At 44.8% G+C, this 27,482-nt stretch overlaps 1 pseudogene; it reads right to left on the bottom strand.

The window, feature by feature from the left end:
• Positions 1–447: 447 nt before the first annotated feature.
• LOC130022815 (GTP-binding nuclear protein Ran-like) lies at positions 448–23,122 on the bottom strand (annotated as a pseudogene).
• Positions 23,123–27,482: the final 4,360 nt, after the last annotated feature.

The raw sequence follows: 27,482 nt of genomic DNA, 5'->3' as shown, positions 1-27,482 counted from the left end.
GAAATACTTAGAAAGCACAGCCATCTGGACATAATATGGGCTCTCAGCAGCAGGCAGTCTAGGCGCTCCAGGTTGTAGAATTTGTATTCTGGAGGGGGAGGGGGGGAGCCTCCCAGGATTTCCCACTTGGTTCAGCTGCTCTATAAAGGAGGCGGGTGGTATCCTCAGCAGTGAGTGGAGGAGGACACCACCTCCAGGCAGGGCGCCCAGACCACCTTCAGGCAGGATGCTCAAGACACCACCTCTGGGCAAGGCTGGGTCTGGGATGACATGTCTGAATGCAGTCTCTCCTGAATGCAAACCTCGCCTCCCAAGCTGCCCATTAGGAGGGGCCACTGAGGCCCACGTGGTTGCTTCAAAGGCTCTGAGACTCCTTCCAAACCTCTGATGATTTCCGCGGGTCCCCCGCTGTCCCTGTGCTCACTGCCCCCAGGACGGCCATTCTTCTCACAGTCTGACATGCAGCAACCCATGGTGATCATAGAGCTGCTTCCTGCTGGGCTCCTGACTCGTGAGACCAAAGGTCTTACCTCTGATTCTGAGCTCCAGGCCCCCACTCACTTCACCTCCTGTAATGAACAGTGAGTCTCAGTTGTTAACAGCCTTCCTCTGAGGGAGCCACAGTGGGGAAGCAGATCCAAGGTTAGAAGGAATTGTTTCCGGTGTCTGTTCGGATTCAAGGCGAAAATAATAAGGCCGATAACAGTGAATATTTGGACCCAAGACCAGAGTCTATGGTAATAGACTTTATTTACACTTCTATTATTGGCAGGCGGGGTGGTCTTTGGTATGAAAAGATCCTTGACATATTTCGTTGTTAACTCAGCACCAGATCCCTGACATATTTCGTTGTTAACTCAGCCTTATGAGTTACAACTGTATCAATATTAATATTTTAGGTGAACAGTGTTACTGTGCTACACCCACCACCAGCTAGGTGGTTTTTGTGGAGAATCTGAATGATGTTTCCTTTTAGCACCCCAGATTTCAGCTAATGCTTCTGGGCAGGTGGGCATGCCACACTGCTCTCCCCAGGAACATAAACTGCTGTCGTTCCCATTGCTGTGTTTCTGGAGGTATAGGTGAGCTCGTGTCAAAACCCCACATCCCATCCCATGTCCAACAAAAAGCTTCTACTTAATTCGTAGCAAAAAAAAAATAATCTACAAGGGACGAAGCAATAGTACAGCAGGGAGGACATTTGCCTTGCACGCAGCCGACCTGGGTTCTGTTCCTGGAATCCCATATGATCCTGTGCACGGCCAGGAGTAATTCCTGAGAACAAGCCAGGAGTGACCCCTGAGCATTGCCAGGTGTGACCCAAAAAGCCAAAAGAAAGGAAAAGAAAAGAAAAAAGAATCTACAAACTTAGAAAACATTCAGGGTCATGCAGGGTTATTAAACAAATTCTGGGGTTTTGCGAACCACCTACCTTCAAAGATTTCCAAGTGACGGAGACTGGTCGCCCAGACCCCGTCCACTCCAGGGTTTGGGTCTCTGCTCAGGGGTCACTCCTAGACAAGCTCAGGGAACGTTCACATTGCTAGAGATGGAAAAGAGGTCAGCTGCATGCAAGGCAAGTGCCTTACCCACTGGATTCTCTCTCCAGCCCCCTGAGGGGCTCTTTAAAAGCTGGTGTGAATGAACCCTCAGAAGACCCCACCCAAGAGTAACTGGTAAATAGTAAAATCCAATCAAGTTCATTTGAAAGATGCGATTGAGTTAGTATGGGAATCAGCCAAGCAGGCTGTCATCTAGTATCCCGTCCCTTTCTCCAGAAAGGCTCGGAAAAGTTGTACAAAAGGAGAGATCTCTGTAGGCAGAAAGCAAGCAAGCTGAGGGAAGAGGGAATCTACCTTTGGAGAATGGGAATAGGTCTTAGATAACCTCTTTGGGGGAATTTGGAAAAGATCATGGATGTTGTTAGTGCTGACTAGAAAATGCTATGCTGATCAGTTAGGATTACATTCCTGGGCGGGGTGGAGGTGGCGGCGTATATAGTTGAAACCACAGGTTAGGTACGAAATCTTGGTGGGCGTAGCACAAGTACCTCCGTTTTAATACATTCATTTTCTCTTTTTTTTTTTGCGGGCGGGGGTGCGGGGGAAGGGCGCACGCAGTTGTGTTTGGGTCTCACTCTGGCTCTGCACTCAGGAATCACTCCTTGTCTGAAATCGAATCCAGGTCAGCTGTGGTCAAGGCAAGAGCCTGGTCCCCTGTACTATGGCTCCATCCCCTCATTTTCTCTTTAACATAAACACGGAAAGGGGAGGGGTGGGAGAAAGCACAAGGTTCGGGTACCAAGCAAAAGCACCCACTCCTTGCCCCCCACCGGCCTTCCCTCTCTGACTGTTGTTGTTCTTTGTTGTTTCCCAGGGTCACACACGCTTGCTTGCAGGACTTGCACCTTTGGGTACATGCCTCGTTATGACTGTAAAATTGAGGGAGTGGGGAACACCTCATGGCTGTGTAAGGAAGTTCAAACTAATTTGTCCAAGGGGAGAGAAGGGCTGTCACTGTCACTGTCCTCCCCTTGTTCATCAGTTTGCTTGAGCGGGCCCAGTAACATCTCCATTGTGACACTTGTTACTGTGTTTGGCATATTGAATACGTCACGGGGAGCTTGCCAGGCTTTGCCATGAAGGGAGAAGGGCTGAGCCTCTAGATTTGAATCCCAATCGTCCTCCCTTAGCGCCAGCACTCTGCCAGGTCTGCAGAGCAAGAAATTTAGGAGCCAAATGGCTTTCACCCACCCCCTGTTAAGGGGTGGGGTGGGGTGGCGAAGCTACTAGAAACTCCTGAAGCACATTCTTGATTTACTCTTTCCAACAGTTTAAAAACCAGAGAGCACCTGTGTGCTATAAATGCACCTTCAGTATACAGCTAACAACGGATTTAACCATGATCATTAAGGCCAGGGGAGGGGCCACTTCCCAGGGGCAATTAAGGAACAGCTTGAAAAGGAAAGAAGCATTGTCCCTGGAAGCAGGAAGTTAACAGTTTATTTCACTCCTAACGCCCCTGTCTGGAGAAGGTGGCAGCATTTCTGGAAGATAGCAGTCTACAACACCCAGGGCCAGGTGTGAGTGCTGGTACTCGCGGGTTTCTCTTTCCAATTTGTTTGGGGAAACTGTCATCATCTACTTGGAACTTTTACATGTTCGTTATATTGGATTGTTTTGCTTAAATAGACTTCAACAAATTTTAGCCAATCCCTGGGGCATCAGAGACAGCACCCACTGTCTCTGATGAAGTGGGAGCTTTGTAGCTAAATGTCCCTCTGAAGTTAACCATTTCCTGATCGAATGCTTTAATAGATCATGTTAACTTACCTCACTGCTCTAACACTGGAAGCACACACATTCACACTGGTGTGTCTAGTTTTAGGTTTATTATTTGTTGGTGGTATTGAGAAGAAAATGCAAGTGGAAAGGAACATCCCCCTTAGTAAGCACAGATTGACACAAGAGGCATTTAGGAGGCAAAACACCTGGGCTTTGGTGTCAGCAGGACTCAGTTGGTACAGTGGATAGAGCACTTGCCTTGCTTGCAACTGACCAGATTCAATCTCTGGCACCCCAGATGGGTCCCCTGTGACCCTCCAGGAGTAATCCCTGATTGCAAAACCAGGAGTACGCCCTGAACACAAAGCAAAGAGAAACTCGGGTTCAAATTCCAGCTTGCCACTGAGAAGTGTCAGCACTCCAAGTTTTCACTTCCTTGTCTAACAAAATAAAGGTAGCCACACTATGCCGTCGAGGCTCCTGAGAGTTCAGTGAAATCAGCTCTATTTTTAGCATCGCATGTGATTGGATGCATGCTCAATAAAAAGAGACGAACTATATTTCCTTATTAACAACTACCAGGGAGGCCCCAGACTGGAGCACAGTGGGAGTTCGGCAGTCTCAGCCCAGGCTCTGCCTCCTCTGCTGCTTCCTAGGCAGATTTCAGCTCTCTCAGGGTGCTGGAGGGTGGCGGCAGGGCAGGGCAGGGCAGGGCACGGTGGGAGCGGGAAAGCACCCCAACAATCGAGGTTTCCAAGAACTCGGATACAAGTGGCCCGAGACCCCTGTTCTGCTTGTACTTACACTCACCAGTGCACCCTGCTCCCCAGGTTCAAAGACAAGCAACCACAAGACAGGAGAGAAGGAGGAATCTGGCAGGGTTGGGGGTGGTGTTGGGAAGGCCCGAGTGACCCAGTGCAGCGGCGAGAGGAGGACAGGGGCGCTTCGCCGGCTGTCGAAGTGCCAAAGTCCCGGGGCTCTCGCAGCTCCCCAAGGCTGGACTCTGCAGCTGGGCCGGCGCTCACTCGGGAAGCTCAGGGAGCAAGCGGAATGGATAGGAGCAGCTCTCCAGCCGGGCCAGGTGCACCTGGCCAGGACCCTCCCAGGAACAACTTGCACAGGGGCTGGGAGGATGGGGGAGGGGTGTAAGAGGGCAGGGGGAAAAAAGAGCGGGGTGGGGGGAGAGAGGAGGGGCTGGAGCGATAGCGTAGCAGGTAGGGCGTTTGCCTTGCACCAGGCCGACCCCGGTTCGATTCCCAGCATTTTATATGGTCCCTTGAGCTCTGCCAGGAGTAATTCCTGAGTGCAGAGCCAAGAGTAATCTCTGAGTATCGCCTGGTGTGACCCTCCCCCCCACTTCCCAGAGAGAGAGAAGAAAGAAGAGTAAAAAAAAAAAAATAACTTGGGAAACAAGACCAGGCAAAGCCTTTGACTTTAGATTTTGAGGGCCCCAATACAGCTCAGTTGCAAAAGTGCCAGTTTGGGGGCTAGAGTGATAATACAGAGGGTAGGGCTTTTGCCATGCCTGCAGCCAACCCAGGCTTCATCCTCTGGACCCCATATGGTCCTCGGAGCCCGCCAGGAGTGAGCCCTGAGTGCAGAACCAGGAGTAAAGCACCACCGGGTATGGTCCAAAACCCAGAAGGAAAAAAAAAAAAGCCAGTCTTGCTGCAATCCTGAGACTGAGGAAGCCGAAAGTTCAGTCCTCAGCCGCCCTGTTAGCTCGCATGTAATCCCAGTGGCTCTACAGTCTGGGAACCCAGCACCACAGCCAAGTGAGGTCTTTAATGCACAGCAGCCAGCGTCTCTGAGCACAACTAAAGTGCGCCCCCCAGCGGGCATCACAACTGAAAGGAAGATTGCAAATGAGTGTGCACCATCTCCAGCCGTCGCAACAAAGGGAAGGATGGGGAGATAAAATAATTGTTATTTTTCACCCAAAAGGAGAGAGAGAACACAGGGGATTGCCCTGCCACAGAGGCAGGGGGGGATGGGGGGATGGGGGTGGTGGGGATATTATCCATGGTGGTGGAAAATGGGCACTGGTGGAGCGATGGGTATCTGATCATTGTATAATCAAACCCAAGCACAAAAAATTGTAAATCTACAACTGTACCTCATGGTGTTTCACTAATAAAAAAAAAATTTAAAAAAATAAAAAATTAAAAATGCAATACAAAAAAAAAGAAGTAAAATTACTTCATTGTATTAATTGAAGAAAAGTAATGGAAAAGACAAAAAAGAGAAATAAAGGAATGATAAAACTGCAAAAAAAATAATTGTTATTTTTAAAGTAAAATAAAAAGGGACTGGAGATTATGGTTTGCAATTCAGATACTGAGAGATTGCAAACCATAATGCTCAAAAGGAGAGAGACAGAGAAGAAAAGTGTCTGCCATAGAGGCAGGCTGGGGGAGGGGCGGGGGGGGGCGTAGCAGGAGGGATACAGGGCCATTGGTGGTAGGAAATGTACACTGGCACAGGGATGGGTGTTGAAACATGTATGACTGAAATTCAATCATGAAAGCTTTGTAACTGTACCTCACGGTGACTCAATATAAAAAAGGGTGGGGCAGGGGCTGGAAAAATAGTACAGCAGGTAGCATGCTTGCCTTGCGTGTGGCTGACCTGGGTTTGGTCCCCAGGACCGCTTATGGCCCCTGGAGTCTGCCAGTAGCCCTGTGCACCACCCAGTGTGGCCCAAAATACAAAAGCAAATAAAATAAGGAGGAGTGGGGTTGGTGGGTGGAAGGTGAAGGGTGGGGGCAGAGGGAGTGGTGTTGGAATGTTGAATGCACGAAACCCTACCAATAGTAGTCTTGTAAATCATAGTGCCTACATTTTTAAAAAATTAAGCTAGAAGTATCTGGTCTATATCTCATATGAGCCCTGCCAGGAGTGATCCCTGATTGCAGAGCCAGAAAAAAGCCCTGGGCACTACCAGTGTGGCCCAAATTTTTTAAATGTTAAATTAAAAATATAGTAACACCAGGCCTCATGGGGTCGGGACTGGGCCATCCTTTCCCTTATCCCCGCCCTTCCGGGGTCCTGGTTGTCACACCCAGTAACTGCCTCTGGGTGCCCATTTAAGGGTATTAATTGCCATGATCCAGAAACTCAAAAATGAATCTCAGAACCGAGCAGCTCACTGCAGAAATGGCTCCGGATCCCAATTATTTAAATTTTTACAATCCCAGGATTGCTTTTTTGTAGAATCACTGTGAGACAGACTCTTACAGATAGCTTATACGATTCATAACTGTAGCACTGCACTGTAGCCCTGTCCTCCCGTTGTTCATCAATTTCAATTTGCTCGAGCGAGCAGGCCCAGTAACGTCTCCATTTTGAGATTTTGTTGTTACTGTGTTTGGCATATTGAATACATCACAGGGAGCTTGCCAGGTTTTGCCGTGAAGGTGAGATACTCTCGGTAGCTTGCCAGGTTCTCCGAGATGGGTGGAGGAATCGAACCCAGCTCAGCCGGGCTGACTGCACAGAAGGCAAATGCCCTATTGCTGTGCTATTGCTCCAGCCCATTGTGAACAACTTTATGAAAATAAAATTTTTAAAAATTTTAATTAAAAATTAAAATATAATGAATAAATAAAAATAAACTTTGATATCAACCTAAAATCTCCCCCATAGAGCAAAGCCTGTCAAGCTCCCTATGATGTATTCGATATGCCAAGAACAGTAACAACAAGTCTCACAATTTGTTGTGAGACGTTACTGGTGCCCCCTCGAGCAAATAGATGAACAATGGAAAGACAGTGCTACAGTGCTACACTGAAGGAAGGAAAGAAGAAAAAGTTTATCAACCAGGATAAAGAAGTTGTGACCCTATGTACTCAGTGAAGACGGCTCAGCAGTCAGCTCTTCCTCTGCTTGCTCCTCCAACCCCCAAGCGAGGGAAACAGATTCCCTTACTTCCAGCTGGGAAGTGACAGGCTCCGCGCCTGATGCTCTGCTGTCTTCTCAGCCTGCCTCCAAATCTCTGAATTGGAGAATTTTTAGAATATTTTAGGGGTTTGGCTTTGGGGTTTTTTTTGAGGGGGCCACACTCAGCAATGCTCAGGGCTTACACCTTGCTCTGCACTCAGAAAGCACTCCTGGCAGTGCTCAGAGGACCATATGGGATACCAGGGATGGAACCCAGATTGGCCAAATGCAAGACAAGCACCCTATCCACTTTCCTATCGCTCTAACCCCTGCCAATAGAATATTTTCTATCATAAATCCTGTATTCCTTTTTTTTAGGATAAAACACACTTTTATACTTTTATCGGCCTATTCAGATTTCCCTTAAAATTTCTTTAATTCTCCTCTCTCCCCTCTTACTGAATTGTCTATTTGTAGGATTTTCATGTTAATTTTAAAGTGTATAGCACAGAAATATTCACACTGTTGATGTTTTAAGTTGATATGGCATATAAGAGTGATACAGAAAGAGAAAGATGCAGCATTGAAAAAATGTTTTCCAACTTACCTTATTTACAATTTTGTGAAATTTCAGTTTAGCTTTAATCATCTATATATGTGCAGGTGTCACTACCTCCACGAGAAATTTTAAAAAGATTTTCTCATATGTGGAATATAAAGAAACATTGAAGGGAACAAGTGTCAGAGTCATCAGACCTAGAGATTTTGTCTATAGGACTGAAGTTACATGGGACAGGGTATGTACTGATGGACAGAAGTAGGCACTCCAGTGATGCGTGTAGTGTTGGAATGATGCATGCGTAAGAAGTACAACTAACAGTACTTAAATTCTGACTCTTCTGGAACTGGAGCAATAGTACAGTGGGTAGGGTGCTTGTCTTGCACACAGCTAACCCAGGTTTGATTCCTAGCACTCCATCTTGTCCCCCAGCCTTCAGGATTGATCCCTGAGCACAGAGCCAGGAGTAACCCTTGAGCACTACTGGCTATGGCACAAAAACAAAAAAAGAAAAAAATCCCAGCACTTCAGTAAAAATGTTTATTTTTTTTCCAATGAGAAAAAAATAGGAATTTTTATGGCATACTATTTTGCAATTAAAAGATACAACATGATGCAATTTGGGACAAAATAGACGGAACTTGCAGTAAGTGTGCTAAGTGAAATAAGTAAGGAAATAAAAAATGTTACCAAACAGTTTCAGTCATGTGTTAAAAATTAATAACTAAAGCAAATGAACTGACAAAAATAAGCAACAGAACTAACTTCTAGGCTTGTTGAGAATGATGGTGCTTTCTGGAAGGAAAGTACAGGTGGGAAGAATGTTGGAAGGGCTTTGTTCCTGGTCGCAGTGCTCAGGAATGGGGTGGTAGATGCAGCGAGTTCTGAAGTCAGAAAGGGCCTAAGGTCTACCCTGAATTCTATAATGTTAGAAACAAATGATCTTTTTTTAAAAAAAAAAAAAAGACACACAGGGATGTAACTCAGTGACAAAGTTCATATTTTAATGCATGAGACCCTGGATTCAATCCCATAGCAAAACAATCCAAAACTCCTTAAGACAAAAAAAAAAATTACCAGCCAATAGCTGGACATCCAGCCCATACATGCTAACCTCTTACTACAAAGTTACAGGCTTTGTAACTCATGAACACAACCAAGACCCTCAAACTCCTGGAACTGTCTTACAGAGAAGGGAACCTGCGATGTGCCAGGAGTATAAAACCACACAATCACCAGTCATGAAGCAGGAGGTCAAGCCTTTAACAAACGTAAAATTGCTCCTCAAAGTGGTGGTGATAATATTCATTTGAAGGAGGTTAAATATTAGTCCAGTGACTATCTGGAATCTCTAGAGAGATTATCACATCACCTGCCTCTCCAAGCAAATTAGGGTCAAAGTGACTGAAACTTCATTTAGAGGGTGAAGAGAAGTCATATCCAGACTCTGCACTCAGAAATACTCGTGGTGCTCAGGAGACCACATGTGGTGTCGGGGAATGAGTCCAAGTCAGCTGCATGAAAGGCTAACACCCTACCCTCTGCACTATTGCTCCAGCCCCTGGAACTTCATTTCTTTTTTCTTTAATTTTTTATTTTATAAGGTAGTATACAACATTTGATTACATTTCATATTCAAACACCAATCCCACCACCATTACACCTTCCCACCACCATAATTGGGATGTTTTATTCCAAGCCCCAATCCCTGTCCCAAAGCACAATCAAAATAATATATCTTGTATTGTTTGTTATGGGCAGGAGCGATAACACAGCTGGTAGGGCATTTGCCTTGCACGCAGCCAACATGGCCAACCCGAGTACAATTCCTCCGCCCCTCTCTGAGAGCCTGGCAAGCTACCGAGAGTATCTCGCCCACACGGCAAAGCCTGGCAAGCTGCCCGTGATATATTCGATATGCCAAACACAGTAACAAGTTTCACAATATTACTGGACCCGCTCAAGCAAATTGATGAACAATGGGAGGATAGTGATAGTGATAGTGATAGTGATAGTGATAGTGATAGTGATTGTTTGTTATGAAAAAACCACTGAAAATGCTACAAAAAGATATCCATAAATAAAACAGTGTGAAGATTGTTCTATTTTGGCAGGGGCCATTAAGACATTCTTTAGGATATCACTAACATGTTGTTAATGGTTTTTTGATGTGAGCTTTTGTATATATATTCTATTGGCAGGGGTTAGAGCAATAGAACAGTGGGTAGGGTGCTTGTCTTGCATTTGGCCAACCTGGGTTCCATCCCTGGTATCCCATATGGTCCTCTGAGCACTGCCAGGAGTGCTTTCTGAGTGCAGAGCAAGGTGTAAGCCCTGAGCATTGCTGAGTGTGGCCCCCTCAAAAAAAAAACCCAAAGCCGAACCCCTAAAATATTCTAAAAATTCTCCAATTCAGAGATTTGGAGGCAGGCTGAGAAGACAGCAGAGCATCAGGCGCGGAGCCTGCCACTTCCCAGCTGGAAGTAAGGGAATCTGTTTCCCTCGCTTGGGGGTTGGAGGAGCAAGCAGAGGAAGAGCTGACTGCTGAGCAGTCTTCACTGAGTACATAGGGTCGCAGCTAGATTCCTTTATTTTTTTTTAGGATAAAACACACATTTATACTTTTATCAGCCTACTCGGATTTCCCTTGAAATTTCTTTAATTCTCCTCTCTTCCCTCTTACTGAATTGTCTATTTGTAGGATTTTTATGTTAATTTTAAAGTGTATTAGCACAGAATTACTCACACTGTTGATATTTTAAGTTGATATGGCATACAAGAGTGAAACAGCCTGGCGTGGGGTCCAGTGGCATGGCTATGATGGGCGTCATGTTGCTCCCTTCTGGGAAAAAAAGCCGTGTGGAACTTCATTTCAAATGATTTCTAAACAGTGTGGTCATTTTGTGGTGAGCTAATTTCCTCGTTACCTTCTTTGAGTTCATTGTGAATAAACAGAGGTTTTAAAGGCTGGGCCACGGCTCTGGGATGCCGGGTCATGCAGGGAACTGAAGAGCAGCGGTCACCTCTCATGCTGGGAAGAATATCCATGTGCTTCCCCAACCTGGTGCCTGGATCAGGTGCCTATAGGGGCCCTCCGAGGCTGTGCCAGAGAAAGACAAAGAGCATATGGCAGCTAGGCCTTGTTCAGGAATAAATTGTTTCATTATGTTGTAAGCAATAATGTGTCCCCCTATAATTCGTATGTTGCCATCCGAGCCAGGAGTACCTCTGAATGGGACTGTGATCAAAAATGGGATCTTTCAATCGTAGAATTGTACAAGAAAAAAAATCCAACCCCATTAAAAAATGGAGAGAAGAAATGAACAGAAACTTCCTCAAGAAAAAAGTACAAATGGGCAAAAGGCACATGAAAACAATGCTCTACATCACTAATCATCAGGGAGATACGAATCAAAACAACAATGAGATATCATCTCACACCACAGAGACTGGCACACATCAAAAAGAACAAGAACAACCAGTGCCAGCACAGAAGTGGGGAGAACATGCCCCCCTCTTTCATTGTTGGTGGGAATGCTGACTGTTCCAGCCATTTTGGAAAACAATATGGACATTCCTTCAAAAACTAGAAATTGAGCTTCCATATGACCCAGCAATACCACTTCTGGGAATATATCCTGAGGGTGCAAAAAAGCACAGTAGAAATGACATCTGCACCTGTATGTTCATTGTAGCACTATTCACAATAGCTAAAATCTGAAAACAACCTGAGTGTCCAAGAAAGGTGACTGGTTAAAGAAACTTGGGTACATCTACATAATGGAATACTGTGCAGCTGTTAGGAAAGATGAAGTCATGAAATTTGCTTATAAGTGGATGGTCATGGAGAGTATCATGCTAAATGAAATGAGTCAGAGAGGGACAGACAGAGTATCTGCACTCATTTGTGAAATATAAAATATCAAATATGAGACTAGCACCCAAGGACAGTAGAAACAAGGTCAGGAATATTGCTCCATGGTTGAAAGTCTGCCTTATGGGTTAGGGGAGAAGGCAGCTAGGATAGAGAAGGGATCACCCAGGATGCGAGATATGTGCTGAAAGTAGATAAAGGACCAAACATGATGGCCTCTCAGTATCTGTATTGCACCCATAATGCCCATAAGTAGAGGGAGAGAGTAAGGGGAAATTGTCTGCCATAGAGACAGGGGGAGTGATGGGACAGGGAGGGGGGGTGGGGATAGGGATTCTGGGGACATTGGTGGTAGAAAATGTACACTGGTGGAGGGATAGGAGTTTGATCATTGTATGACTGAAACTCAAACATGAAAGCTTTGTAATTCAATAAAGAAAAGTAAATTTTTTAAAAAAAGAAAAGAAAATTGGGTGTTTACAGAGGTAACAAAGTTAGAGCAAGATCATTGGGACTGTTCTTTAACCACAGTGTGATTGAGTTCTCATATAAAGAAATTAGGGTGCAGAGAACACTGAGAGAGAACCAGGAGAAGTCATAGGGAAGAGCATCAGGAGAGAGTCTTCCCCACGACATGTCAATCTTGGGTTTCCATTCTGCAGAGTTGTGAGGAAAAGAATATCTTTCTTTTGCTTAAGCCCTCCAATTGAAGGAACTTAGTGATGCTACTTAGAAAAATGAATACAGGGGATAGAGGTACAGCAGGTAAGGCGCAGCTGATGCAGGTTCAATCCCTGTACATATATAGTACCCCAACTGCAGAGCCAGGAGGAAGCCCTGAGCACAACTGGATGTGACCCCAAAACAAAACCAAAAGAAAAATGCAAACAATTTTCACATCCTGACCAGGTGACAGCTATCATTCTAAGTATTTTGCAAATACAATTGTAAATGCTCCCCTTAACAATCCTGTGATTAAACCCACCAAAAGGGGCTGGAGCAATAGCACAGTGGATAGGGCGTTTGCCTTGCACGCGGCTGACCCGGGTTCAATTCCCAGCATCCCATGTGGTCCCCCGAGCATCAACAGGATTAATTCCTGAGTGCAGAGCCAGGAGTATCACTGGGTAACCCCTGAGCATCACCGGATGTGACCCAAAAAGCAAAACAAAACAAAACAAAAGAGAAAGGAAAAAACAAGACACAGAGAGATCTTTCCAAAGGAAGGAACTGGCAATGCTGGCACCCAGCCATCCAGTGCCAAAGTGCATGCTTTTAGCTGCTTCACCTCTGGGAGAAGGTGAGAAATAGTTGATACCCAAAAGAGCAAATGAAAATAGAAGGTATTTTGTCAGGGAGCTAGAAGAGTATTGGTCAGTCATAGTGAAGAATTCCAACAGGTAATGCATCATTTTGGGGACCAGGAGATATGAAGAGGTAAGACCGTTCAGATACCTGGGACAAAAACCATAGGGCAAGCTCAGGAGCCAAACCCCAGTTGTGATGATTGTGAGTGGAGCAAGATCCAGATCCATGTTATGTCAGGAGAGCTAGAATGCTTCAGAGAAGATCTTGGAGTAGATAAATTGGGTATAACCCTGATAAGCCTTGCTTACCACTGGAATCTAAGCAGCATGACATTGCTGAGCGCAATACCTGAGCCATCAGGCCTGTAACTGCACCCCTCAGTCCCCCAACAATTAAAAAATAGAACATGGGGTTGAGACCATAGTAGGATTGATTCTAATATTACCAACTGGACATGTAATGGGCAGGAGAATCAGACCTCGAAACTCCAAAGCAGAAGCAGAAAAGGTGGCAAATGGTGGTAAGAAGCACACTGCGAGTCTATTTGCTCAGGGCTGGAGTTACAAATAGTACAGCAGGTAGAGCAGTTGCCTTACACACATCCAACCTGGGTTTGATCCCTGGCATCCTATGTGGTCCCCTGAGAACTTCCTGGAATGATTCCTGAGTACAGAGCCGGGAGCAACCCCCGGGCATGGCCAAGTGTGTCCCCTGCCTCCCTCCAAAAAACCCCGAGAGTTTGAAGAAAGCAAGAGTTTATTTACTCACCAAATCCCTATTAACTTGAATATACTTAATGTGAAATATTTAGCACATGCTTTATTTCAGCTCAGCTCTTTAACTTTTCTGGAGCATGTTTGTTTATGAACTGCCAGCTGTTGTAATGAAATGCCTTTACAATCTTTGACTTGAGAAAAGGAAAATAGAAATTCTAAGGAAATTCTTCCAACAGCTAACCATATGAAATGGATATAGCCAAAGTAATCAATTCTAACTTTAGTATGTATGTACTATTGGTGTCTACCTTCTAAGCGACATTAGGCCACACATTTCCTACCAATTATGAATTAGTCTGAGGATCCAATTACCTAAGCCATTTTTATTCATTTTTATTTAGAATTTTGGGCTTCTCAAGAGGTGCTGAGGAAGTCCAGGGGCCCCACCAGGAATTCACCACCAAACTCTTGGTACAGCACAAGGGCCCAAGGATCCGATGCCGCTTAAGTTCTTCAGAGCCTGGGATACCCAGGTCACCCTTGGTAGTGCTGGGTCCTCAAGAGCTGTACCAGGAGGTACTTGGAGGACCATTTAATGCCAGGAATAAAACCTGGGTCAGTCATATGTCAGGCATACACCCTGACTGCTGTTCTATCTTCCAGGAAAAAATAAATGTTATTGGGGCTGGAGTGATAGCACAGCAGATAGGGTGTTTGCCTTGCACACGGTCGACCTAGGTTCAATTCCCAGCATCCCATTTGGTCCCCTGAGCACCGCCCAGGGTGATTCCTGAGTGCAGAGCCAGGAGTGACCCCTGTTTATCGCCAGGTGTGACCCAAAAAAATTAAATGTTATTAACAAGGTATGTGTTGAAATTACAGCAGAAAGTGTTACATAAAGCTAAAATACCTTGATTCCTATAGAAAATTAGATAAATACAAAAAGCAGTTCAACACAGTAGGTAAAGGGATATACCTGGTAATCATTCCGTATCTGTATTGTAAATCATAAGGCCCAAAAAGAGAGAGAGACAGAGACAGAGACAGAGAGACAGAGAGATACAGAGAGAGAAAGACTGAGACAGAGAGAGAGAGAGAGAGAGAGAGAGAGAGAGAGAGAGAGAGAGAGGTGCCTGCCACAAATGCAGACTGTTGGGGTTGGGGAGGGAAGATATTGGTGGTGGGAAATGTACACTGGTGAAGAGACAGTGTTGGAACATTACATGACTGAATCCCAGTCGTGAACAACTTCGTAACTGTGTATCTCACTGTGATTCAGTGATATTTTTTTTAGATATTTGAAATACGTTATTCTGATTCTAAATGAAAAGAACCAGGAATGACAATAACAAACAAGATTTCACCACTGAATATTATGATGTGATTGCAGCAGTCTTAGATCTGAAACTTAAAGGAGACAACTGCAGTTCCAAAACAGCTAAATATTCAGTTTAAAAAAAAGTTTTTTTTAAAACTCCCACATTCACTTGAAGTTCATTCATCTCCTTCAGCATCCTAAAGATGAAGCATGTGTTCTGTTTAGCTATATAATAAAGTGGAAAACGCACTGCATCACTGACATCACAGGATAGTGCCCATAAAACTAGACTTCTCACGTCCTTCACGCCCTACCGAGGCCACGAATTGCCCCCCCACGAGCGGCTCTCCGGCACACCATGGTCCCAGAGGCACACAGACCTAATTCAGAACTCAGCAATTTGCAGCAGAAATGTGAATGGACTATGCGTTAAACTACAGTGCTGTGCCCCCCCCTCCCGGGAGGGAAAGGGTGTCTGTCTCTTCCGCCTCCCCCCAACCCCGCAGCCCAGGGGCTGCCACCTCAGACCTGACTGGACAGCCAGGTATGATCCAGCAGTGACAGGGCAACTGCAGCCTCATGGGATGGGGGGGCGGAACCGGCACAATCATTCACGCCCTACCGGCCACGAGTTGCCCTCCATGAGTGGCTCTCTGGCACAGCCATGGCCCCAGAGGACACAAACCAATCTCGTAATTATCCGACTTTTGGTAGAAATCCCCCCAGACTTGATCACTTGATCACTTGACTTCCCGTTAATCATCGATTTGCTCGAGCAGGCGCCAGTAATGTCTCTATTTGTCCTTGCCACGTGCTAGTGTAGCCCAATGACGTCTGTTTGTTCTAGGAACATGAAGAGCCTCAAAATGATCGTTCAGGGTCTTAACAAAGAAGTCTGACCATCTTGTAGGTGGGTGGCCACGCGGTCTTTTGATGTCCTGTGGAATCCAGTCGGTAACAGATCTAGTCCAGAGGTCATCTCCAAATCTCATTATGTGTCCAGCCCATCTGATTTTCAACACCTTGGCAAACGAGACAACATCCCTGAATCTTGACTGTCTATGGAGGTTGGAACTCCGGATTCTTTCTCTCACTTGAGTGAAGCGTGATACTCCAAGCATAGCTCTTTCAGTTCCTCTTATTCCTCTTTGAGAGACCCGAATAGCATTCTCATCCTGTTTTTGTAGGGCCCAGTTCTCTGAGGCATATGTTAATGCAGGAAGAAGAGTGGAATCAAAGAGATGTGCCCAGAGCCAGAGATTCTTCATCCTCTTAGCTATTTCTTCAATGCTCTTGAAGGTGTTCCAAGCCGCTCTCTTCCTCCTGTGCAATTCAGGTGCCAGGTCATTCATCATGTTGACTTCTCGACCTAGGTATACATAACTGTTGCATTCGGAGATGGTTGTTCCATTGAGAGCGAATGGAACGTCAGGAATGAGACTGTTTCTCATAAACATTGTCTTTGTGAGATTCAGCTGGAGTCTGACCTTTCCACACTCACAGTCAAAGTCAGCCAGCATTTGTGCCGCTTAACTAATGTTTGGTGTTATTAGAACGATGTCATCAGCAAAGTGGAGATGGTGTAGTCGCCGACCATCTATCTTCACTACCATTTCTTCCCATTCCAGTCGTCGCATGACGTTCTCAAGGGTGGCACTGAAGAGTTTTGGTGAAATGGTATCACCCTGCTGAACCCCTCTCTTGACATCAATGATTACTTCTTTGTAGAATGGTGAGATCCTGGTAGTGAATCCATAATACAGCTCATGGAGGATCCTGATGTATTGAGTATGAATGCCCTGATTGGCTAGGGCTTCAATGATCACTTCTGTCTCAACAGAATCAAAGGCCTTCTTTAAATCAATGAACGTTAGACAGAGCGGCTTCTTGAACTCCTGAGAAACCTCAATGAGCTTGGTTATCATGTGGATATGATCGATGGTGCTGAATCCTTTGCGGAACCCGACTTGCTCACATGGTTGTCCTTCATTTAGTGTTCTGCCAATCCTATTCAGGATGACTTGAGTGAACAGCTTGTCGATGACAGACAACAAGCAGATCGGGCGATAGTTGCCAATGTCGTGGATGTCGCCCTTCTTGTACAGTAGTACAGTCCTGCTGGTTTTCCATTGAGATGGAACCTTGCATTCAGACAGGCAGTGTGTGAAAAGCCAAGCCAGTGTATTGATGAGTACTGGTGGCAGGTTCTTCTGGTGTTCAAGTCTGACGTTGTCTGGGCCAGGTGCTGTTCATTTCTTTACCGATGAAATGGCATGTCAGATTTCGAAAGGGAGAACGTTGGGAATGACATATCCCATTGTTCATTGATTTACTGGAGTGGGCCCAGTAATGTCTCCATTGTGAGACTTGTTGTTACTGTGTTTGGCATATCGAATACGTCACAGTAGCTTGCCAGGTTTTGCCATGTGGGCGAGCAGAATTTGGTATGTGGGCAGGTGGACGTCGCTATCAAAGAGATCTGAGTAGAAGTCATGGATAATCTTCTCCATTGCCCTTCTGGAAGATGTGAGAGATCCACCAGGACGTCGGAGGGCAATCATCTTGGTCTTGTAGTTGGCGAAGGACAGGCGGGTGTTACGAATGCTTTCCCTGGCTTCTGCTGCATCTACCAGCACAGCCGCTCCTCTCTCTTTGAGGTTTTCCTTTATCGCATCTCTGTACTGCTTTGCGAGCTTGGATGTTCGCTTGTGGTTGCCTGAGGCATGCGCCAAACCACATTGGCAAATAAGCTTAAGAGTTTTCAAAGACATGGTTTGAACCATGGGAACACTTACAAGGGCAATTTGAGGCCGCCCTAAAAGCCTCTATCCCTCTCGGAGAGCCTGGCAAGCTACTGAGAGTATTCTGCCTGCATGGCAGAGCCTGGCAAGCTATACGTTGTTTATTCAATATGCCAAAACCAGTAATTACAATGTGTCTCATTCCCCTGACCCTAAAGGAGTCACCAATACTTCAGTGCTGAGAAGGATGAGGAAGGAGAGGCTGATAAAATCTCAAGGCTGAACTAGGCTGCCAAAACGAAAAAAGACAAAAATGACTGTACTTTCAATGCACGTACGCTGGCATCAGATGCGTCCATCGAGGACCTGATGGTACAAGCACAAAAGATCAAGTACAACATCATCGGTCTGACCGAGACAAGAAGGCATCGATCACATCACGCCATTTTCGACACTGGAAAAGAACTGTTCCTCAGAACATGCAACAAAAGAGGCGTCGGAGGTGTCGGTATACTTGTCAACACGAAATTGGCCATGATCATTGATTCATTCGAATGCTTAACAACCCGAATCAGACAATTACACTTGAATAGATGTGGCTCACTGCCAACAGTTTCTATCTTCGTTGTCTACACACCAACATCTAATTATGATGAAGGAGAAATTGAGAAGTTCTACATGGAGCTGGAGAAGTTCTATGAAGAAGACCACACCGTCTACAAGATCATTGTCGGTGATTTTAATGCCAAGATAGGACTAAGAAGACCAGCCGAAGAACTCCACATCGGGACCCTTGGCCTAGAATGGAATGAACAGGGGACAGACTGTCGGAGTTCATCATGTCAACCAAGACCATCCATGGTAACTCACAGTTCCAGAAGGCCAAATCTAAACGTTGGACATGGGAGTCTCCCGGTGGACAGTTCCACAACGAAATTGACCACATCGTATTCAATCAATCGTTTTGCCTGACCGATGTTGCTGTTGTCCCAAAATTCCAAACGATGGATCTGATCACCGTCCCCTTCATGCAAAATTCTATTTCACAGAGTGCGGAGAAAGGGCTGCAAAGCTTAAGAAGAGAACTCCCAGAACAACCACCAACTGGGAGCTCTTTGGCACTATTGTTGAAACATGGGAAGATGCCGTCATTGACAACATTGACGAGGAATACGATCGACTGGTTCAGCATCTCCATGATTGTGCAAGGAACATCAAGAGAGAGATAGCCACAAAAACTACCTCCAGACTTAATTAGTAAAATATCAGAAATTCTTTGCTGTGCGACATCATACGATCTGCATAACCAGCAATAGAAAACAAATTATTTTACAATGCCTTTTCAGCAGTTCTGATTGTTGGGAGGAAATTCCAAATAATAATGGTGCATCTTTTGTCAAAATAATGAATGTAATCAAAGTAGAGAGAGACTTAAGTAGAAATCATCTGCCTCACAGGCATCAGGAAGGGTGTGAAGGGGGGTATATTGGGACTCTTGGTGGTGAAAAATGTGTACTGGTGAAGGGATGAGTGTTTAATCATTGTATGATCGAGACTTAAACCTGAAAGCTTTGTAACTTTTCTCATGGTGATTCAATAAATAAATTTTAAAAAAAGAAAACATTAGACTTCTAATGTTGTGCTCCAGGTTCATCTCCTCCAGGTCATTGTCCTCATCAGGAGAATAGTTGTCTAGGCAACCTCTAACTCATTCTCATGCTGTGCTGCCAAGGCCAAGTCCATGAACACATCAGGGGAAGGAAGGGGGAAGCAGGCGTGGCAAGAAACTCCAAGTTTGGATCGCTGATGAATTTTCTTTTTTGGCTTTTTTTTTCTTGATTTTATTTTGGTGCGGGGTCACACCTGGTGATGCTCAGGGTTACTCCTGGCTTTGCACTCAGGAATTACTCCTGGCAGTACTTGGGGGGTCGACCATATGAGATGCTGGGAACTGAACCCTGGTCAGCTGTGTGCAAAGCAAATGTCCTACCCTCTGTGCTATCACTCCAGCCCCAATTTTCTAGCAAGCTTTTCAAAGTTGTAGTTACTTTTGGCAGAAATGTACTGAAGATTCTTCTTTCGGTGGAAGACAATAGATTTTGTCTTAACTTTCCTGTCCTTAATATCCACACAACACATGGGGGATATTTTCACATACTCAAATGAGATCTCTATGCCAATTAGGCACATTCTTAGAAGTAACTCTTGATATCACATTATAATGGTACACTGGGCTTTGATGTAGTAGCCATCCTGCAGGCCTCTGAACTTCTCCTAGCTGGCCGTGCCCCACACGTTGAACCTGATGGGGTCGCAGTTGGTGTGGAAGATGAGCGGGTGCACCTCGATGCCCAGGTGGCAACATACATCTTGAACTTGCCTGTCAGGTGGTATTTCATGAAAGTGATCTTGCCCTTGCTGCCATCGCATACCGCCACCAATTTGAACTGCACTTGGGGCTCTCCTTGGGCGGCTGTGCCTTGCTACTGTGTGAGAGACGCATCAGGCCTGCCCGCCTCTGACACATGTGGCCATGATTCAAAGTTTAACGCTGCTGAGTATTTATTTGCTATGCCCAAGTAAGCACATTTCACTCAACTCTCAGATTTCATGAGCTATACCCTATGATTAGTTCTGTTTTATAAATGTGGAAACTAAGGAGAGATGAGCTGGTCCATGGTGATCACCAGGAAAGAGAAGGGGCAAGTGCCAGTGTGCAGTATTTGCCAATTTCCATGGTGTGAATATTTCTACCAAGGTCAATTTCAATTATCAGTGTGACAATACAGGTCTGCAAAGTTCCTGAAAATTTCACATTCAGCAGTTGCTTGCTCGTGTTCACAGAACATGATGGGTAAGACCTGTGGTTTAAACCCAGAAAGTCTGACTTCAGAACCTGTATCCTCAACCTCTGTGTCATACAGTCCATGAAGGGAAAAGAAGACAGAAAGGAGACACACCACCCACCGCTGCTGAAGCTGAACCTGAGAGAGAACGGTGTTGGGAGTAGGTAGGTGCTCAGTTGCTGGAATTGAAGACTTTATCAGCAAAATGGAAGAATAAGTAAGTTTCAGGGCTCAAGAGATAGTACAGCAGAGAAGGCATATTTCTTGCACATATTTTACCTGGGTTTGATCCCCGACGTCACAAATGGCCCCCTAAGCACTGCCAGGAATGATCCCTGAGCACTTCAGGGTGTGGCTCAAAAGTTGAAAACCAAAGAAAAAATGTAAATTGTATAATATGATGAACTCAGAGGAAGAAAAATTTAAAAATTAGACAACTCCAAAGTTTTGAGGAATTATGTTTTTTGTTTGTCCTTAATAAAAATGTCCTGTTCCAGAGATCCCTAGGCGATAAGGCAATTAGCCTGTCTTATTTGGTAGTGTTACTACAAATTCCTTCAGCCTCTGAAAAGTGAGACACAGTCAGGAATGGCAGCACCCTATAAACATGTGTTGAGACAGTATTCCGGAACTGTCTTCTGGGCTAGTTCTTATTCCTTTGAGAAACATAATAAACACAGCTTTGCGTCCCCAAATCAGTTTATGAAATGCATAGACTCGCCACATTTTGATTTACCATCTACTGTGGAGTTTGTTCCTTGTTTCTCCAGACACAGACAGATTAAATTCCTTTTCTCTCTGAGTTTCACTTCTAAAACTATTGACTCTGGGCTGCTGCAAGAATGTGGCTGAGAGGCCGGAGCTATAATACAGCGGGGAGGGTGTTTGCTTTGCATGCGGCTGACCCGTGTTCAATCCCCATTACCCCACATGGTCCCTGAAGCACTCCCAGGAGTAATTCCTGAGTACAGAGCCAGGAGTAACCCCTGAGCAGTTCAGGTGTGACCCAAAAATAGAGTGTGGCTGAGTATTCCCAGGGAGAATGGGCTTAGTTGTTGCATACAGAGATTCAGATTTCCGTTTTAAGGGACGGAGAGATAGGACAGTAGATAAGGTTCTTGGTTTGCATGGGGCAGACCCAGGTTCAATCCCCAGCACCTTATATGGCCCCAGGGACTTCGCCCAGTGCTGAGAATAGGGAGAGAGATCCTGACTCTCAGGGGTCAGGAGCTGGAGGTCTATTCATGAGAGCAGATCCTACCTTCAGGAGAATTGTAAGCCGGATGAGAAAGCATCCGGTCTCCTGCCTGTCTCCCCAGTCCTCTCTGTGTAAGAAACAGTTCCTCCTGCCAAACACATGAGGAGGTCTATTGCAGAGTCAGTGACCTGCTGTGAAACCGACATGTTCCAGTAAAAAATTCAAAAAAGCAGCCAGACTGGGCTCAGGAAAACAGAGTGTGCCTTACATATTTTGAAATCCTGGATTTGATCCCAGGCTTATAAACACACACACACACACACACACACACACACACACACACACAGAGTACTAACTGCTTCTTCTTCCCTTGATAAGTGGAGGGTAGGGGAAGAAAAATGAAAAAATCATTTATGACACTATTACAGAGGTAAGTCAGGTTTTGTTTTCTTTTGGTTCGGGGGCCTCACACCATGGTGCTCAGGGCTTATTCCTGGCTCTGCACTCAGGGATCACTGTCACTGTTGGCAGGACTCAGGGAACCATATGGGTTCCTGGGAATTGAAGCCATGGCAGCCACATGCATGACAAGGGCTCTACCCACTGTACTGTCACTATAGCCCAGGTTTTATTCGAGTCAGATTTTATTTATTTAAGTCATATTTTATTCAAGGGGGTCATGGCATTTGGTGAAGAGATCACAACAATGGAGTTTTTGAGTGGAAGAGAGAAAATACAGTGGGTGCAAAAGTGGGAGTTTGTACGAGTGAGTTGGTGGGAAATGACTATGAGGAGACATCAGGGGCAAGGGGAGTTAAAGCCAAACCAGTGGTCTTCAACCATAAGTGCATATTTGAGGGAAGGGGAAAGTCTGCAGGTATAGAAAGGTTGTAAAACAAGGTCTACCACCTTGGTTATAACTTCAGATCTGTGTACCATATACAGGATGATATAAAAAAAAGGTTAAAGAATGCTGGACTAAACAAACCCAGTAAGATTCTTGTTGAGGCAGTCTGGGGTTATCAGACAGAGATTTGGAGGGTACAGCACAGAGAATCTGACTTAATAAAATCAGAATAAAATTTATCAGAATAAAATCTGACTTATATTAATAAAATCTGACTTGAATAAAACCTGGGCTATCGTGATAGTACAGCAATCATATCTCTGTGGTAAATCCTTGATAAAATAATTTAGCAAGATTCTTGCTAAAATGGGACCATGAAATAAGAGAAAGGCCAAGATTCAGGTCTAGAGAACATGTAGTTCCAGGGATTGAATTCAGGCCTCATACATGACAGGTATGTGCTCTTACCACTTGAGCTATCTCCCCCAGCCAAGATTCCTTTTGCAAAGACTCCACGCATTGGTCAGAGTGGAAAAAGCTGTAGGTCACCATGGTAATCAGCACAATATACTGATAGTCTCAGTTTCTCTCTTTTGGACCACAACCTACAAAAAGAAGCACATTTCCCATCATAACTCAAGACATACTTGGTGCTGTTGTGTGAAATGTGCGTGTCCCACTCCACATTCATATGTTGAAATACTCCTTTATTGAAATATGCTGGTATTATTGCCACTCTCCTTGGAAAAGGCTATACCATCAAGTGAGGTAGCTCCTCCCTTGCTTCACTCCTGTGCAGTTAGGGGCCCTTCTGGCCTCCCTCCCCTTTCCAGGATCAGACACCAGACACATTCCTTTCCATATCTCACATAGGTAGCACTCGTACTAAAAAGAACACTATTTTCAGGTCAGAGAGATAGTGCAGCAGGGAAGGCGCTTACCTTGCATGCAGCCATCCCAAGTTTGATACCCAGAATCACACCTAGCTCCCTGAGCACCAACAGGAGTGATTCCTGAGCACAGAGCCAGGAGTAAGCCCTGAGAGCATGACCACATGTGGCCCAATGCCCCCCCCCAAAAAAAACCCTACAAAAATTTCTTTCCTTTTCTTAGTCTTTCTTTTCCTCTGTGGAAGTTGATGTGATGACCAGGGGTTGCACACATGCTTAGTCATTCTAGTCACTGGGCATTGCACTCTTTCGTTGCTGTGCTTATACACTGTGGCTAAGCTACAGAGGGAACTTGCGTGTGGTGCCCAGGGTCTCAAACAGCTGAGCTGCCAGAATCACATATTCAACAGCACCAGGGACCAAGCTCATGGTTTCTAACACAGAGGCACTGAAGCCGCTGAGCCATCTCCTGGCCCCAGCACTATTGATTTTTTTTAATCAAATGCATCAATTCATTTACAGGTTTGGGAGTTCTCCCTTCAGAAAGGGAATATCAGGGACCTGATAGTACAGTGGGTAGAGTTCTTGCCTTGCATGTAGCTAATCCAGAGCCAGGAGTAAGCCCTGAACACCACTGTGTGTGGCCCCCAAGTAAACAAAAAGTATAAAGAGAATATCAGAGTAGCCACATGAAAATGCACATAAAACTATGCTTTGCAACATGCTCAGAACTTAAGATTTTCAGGGACGGCGCTGTGAGCAACTGGGGAAAAAGACCTTTGGGAACTCAGCAAAGGTTGACTTGATTCATGAATTTTCTAGTAAATAAGTGATGAGGGGAGCGTTACCCCCATGCTATAGTTTGGGAAATGATGGTTCACTGACTAAGTGACTTGGACTGTTCTATCAGTGAACCTAGAGCCCATCTTCAATCAAGCCCATGAAGGAGGATTCAAATCAAATCACAGCCACAAACTGGCTTTTTCACATGTCTTTTTTTTCACATGTCTTAATAAAGGGAGGATGATATCAATACTACCCTACTCTAAGGAAATGAGGATTTACAAATCATTTTATCTGTGCCTAGTAGATCATTAGTATTGCACACAAAGTCTCTCTCTGGGGAAATACAGAAAAAAACTGTGACCTCATCCAGTGCTGTGTTCCCAGACTGACCACAGCTACAGTGGACACATTAGGGCTACAGCTGCCCAATTAGGTCATGAAACTATAATGTTGAAAGAGAAGAGCAAAATGTAGATCACATACCACATACATACGTAACATCATGAGTAAATTTTAAAATCAAATCAAGACTACCTAGTTTATTGAATATGAACACATAAAGAGAAAGAGGCAAAGATAATGTGTGGAACTATGGGCCAGATGATAGTCCCCAAATTCAGTAGGCATGTGATGACAAGGAAAGAGAAGGGGGCTTCCACTACATCTACAGAAAAGTTAACATCGCATCAAGCAGAGGCTTATAATCCTGTGCAGAACAAGCCTTGAAGTACACTGGAGGGGATCCCAAATTAGAGTGGCTCTGCCTTTATTAATGTATACATACAATTTTCCACTTTGCAAAAGTAAGTGGCCATCCTTCAAACCACTGCTAAGCATGGCAGGTGTTTTGGTTGGGGTTTTTTTGGTGGTGGGGTGGGGGGCAGTTGGTTGGTTTTGAGGCTATACACTGTGGTGCTTGTTGGGATGGAGTGATAGCACAGTGGGTAGGGCATTTGCCTTGCATGCGGCCGACCCGGGTTCGATTTCTCCGCCTCTCTCAGAGAGCCCGGCAAACTACTGAGAGTCTCTCGCCTGCACGTCAAAGCCTGGCAAGCCACCGTGACATATTCGATAAGCCAAACATAGTAACAAGTCTCACAATGGAGACATTGGAGACATTACTGGGCCCGCTCAAGAAAATAGATAAACAACGGGAGGACAGTGACAGTGACAGTGACAGTGACACAGTGATGCTCAGGGCATACTACTATCTGTGCTCAGGGATCACTCCTGGAGGGTTCAGGGATACCACATGGAATGCCAGGGATAGAACCCCAGAACCATGTGCAAGACAAGCGCCTTAGTCACTGTACTATTGTTCCAGGCCCGTGTGGGAGGTGTTGTGTTTCTCTCTTCTACCATTAGACCCCAGGGCCAGCTTTTCTGGCTCTGGGTATACTTACCAATCATTTGCTAAGTTTAATTTTAAACAGAAATATACCCAAATAGAATAGAACACTATGCAATTTGATTGTCAAGATATTTATACATTGTAATAATAACGAAGCAGAAATATTTGATACTCTGTACTGCTTTGTGAAAAAAGCTCTGAATTAGTTATGTGTGCTGGGTTAGTCACTAACATGTTGAGGGGATTCCTAACAATGAAGTAGGTCTAAGTATAATGGATTTTCATCTATTATGGAGACATGAACAACTGAATACTGAAAGGTAATGATAGTGGAGGAGTTATTAGGTTGATTCTGAACCACAAACGCACAATTCCTTCAAAGATATATGAGCAACATGAGGCAAAGATGAACTGGTGCTTCCTAAAGGCCCACATTCAACATTTCACTCCATAGCCCCTCAGCCTCTTTGCAGGTTATTCATAGCATGTTCATCCACCCTCGTCCTACTAAGGGTTCCAGAAGAGGGATTCCTTTCTGCCTCCTACGCACACGGCCCTTTCTTTTCTTCCTATTTCTCACCCCAAGAAATTATAGTTGAGCAAGTGAGATAATACAGTGTAAGTCATTTGCCTTGCATGTGGCAGACCCTGGTTTGAGCCCCTGCACTGCATACGGTGCCCCAGCACTGCCAGGAGTGATCTCTGAGCACAGAGCAGAAATGACCACCAGGTGTGGTCCAGAAACAAAAGGAGGAGGAAAGGAGAAATGTGAGCAGAAGGGAAGGAAGGGGAAGAGGAGGGGGAGAAGAAGTAGTTAGAGTTTATTGATACATCCCTTCAACCTCCCTCTTGCAATTCTTCAGATTCTCCTTAATGGTCACCTGGAGGAACTTGAGGCTATTGAGCTCCAGGAAAACTCACAAAATATGATGTGATATTGGGCAATATCTTGATGATATGGTAGCCCCCAATATATCACCAAGCAGACTATTCCAGAGTTCTCAGAGACAGAAAATTTCATAGGCCATACTTAAAAAAAAAAAAAAAGGCTTGGCTGACGTGGGTTTGTCTATGGATTTAAAACACAGTAACAAGAGCTGGAATAATAGTACAGCAGGTAGGGCGTTTGCCTTGCACGTGGCTGACCCGGGTTCAATTCCCAACATCCCATATGGTCCCCTGAGCACCGCCAGAAGTAATTTCTGAGTGCAGAGCCATGAGTAAACCCTGTGCATTGCTGGGCGTGACCAAAAAAATAATAATTCAATAAAATAAAAAAAATTTAAAAAACATGGTAACAAGCCAGAGTAAAGATAAAAAGGTAGCTTATCTTTGCAGAAAAATTGTGGTCACGTGACATTATATGATTCTCATAACCAACTATAGAAAACAAAATATTTCACAATGCCTTTTCAGCAATTCTGATTGTTTGGGGGGAAATTCTAAACAATAATGGTGCATCTTTTGTCGAAATAATGAATGTAATCAATGTAGAGAAGAGTTAAGTAGAAATCATCTGCCTCACAGGCATTTGGAGGGGGCGGGTATACTGGGGTTCTTGGTGGTGAAAAATGAGTACTGGTGAAGGGAAAGGTGTTTGATCATTGTATGACCGAGACTTAAACCCTAAAGCTTTGTAACTTTTCCCGCAGTGATTCAATAAATAAATACAAAAAGAAAAAATAAATAAAATAAAAAATAATTAAGGTGGAGTTCGTGCCCAATTCAATCAGCTAATCAGTGGCTGAATAAATAGCCTACAAAATCGTACTCCTACAAAAAAAAAAGAGGTAGCTTATCACACTGAAATAGGAACCTGTGTTCTGTAAAGTTTGACTGTTTTGTGTGTCTCTCTGCCACCCCAGTCTTCCTCCATGATAATGGG

The sequence above is a fragment of the Sorex fumeus genome, unplaced genomic scaffold (assembly GCF_029834395.1).
Source record: "Sorex fumeus unplaced genomic scaffold, SorFum_2.1 ptg000021l, whole genome shotgun sequence".
Taxonomy (NCBI): domain Eukaryota; kingdom Metazoa; phylum Chordata; class Mammalia; order Eulipotyphla; family Soricidae; genus Sorex; species Sorex fumeus.
This window is presented reverse-complemented; position numbering and strand designations above follow the sequence as displayed.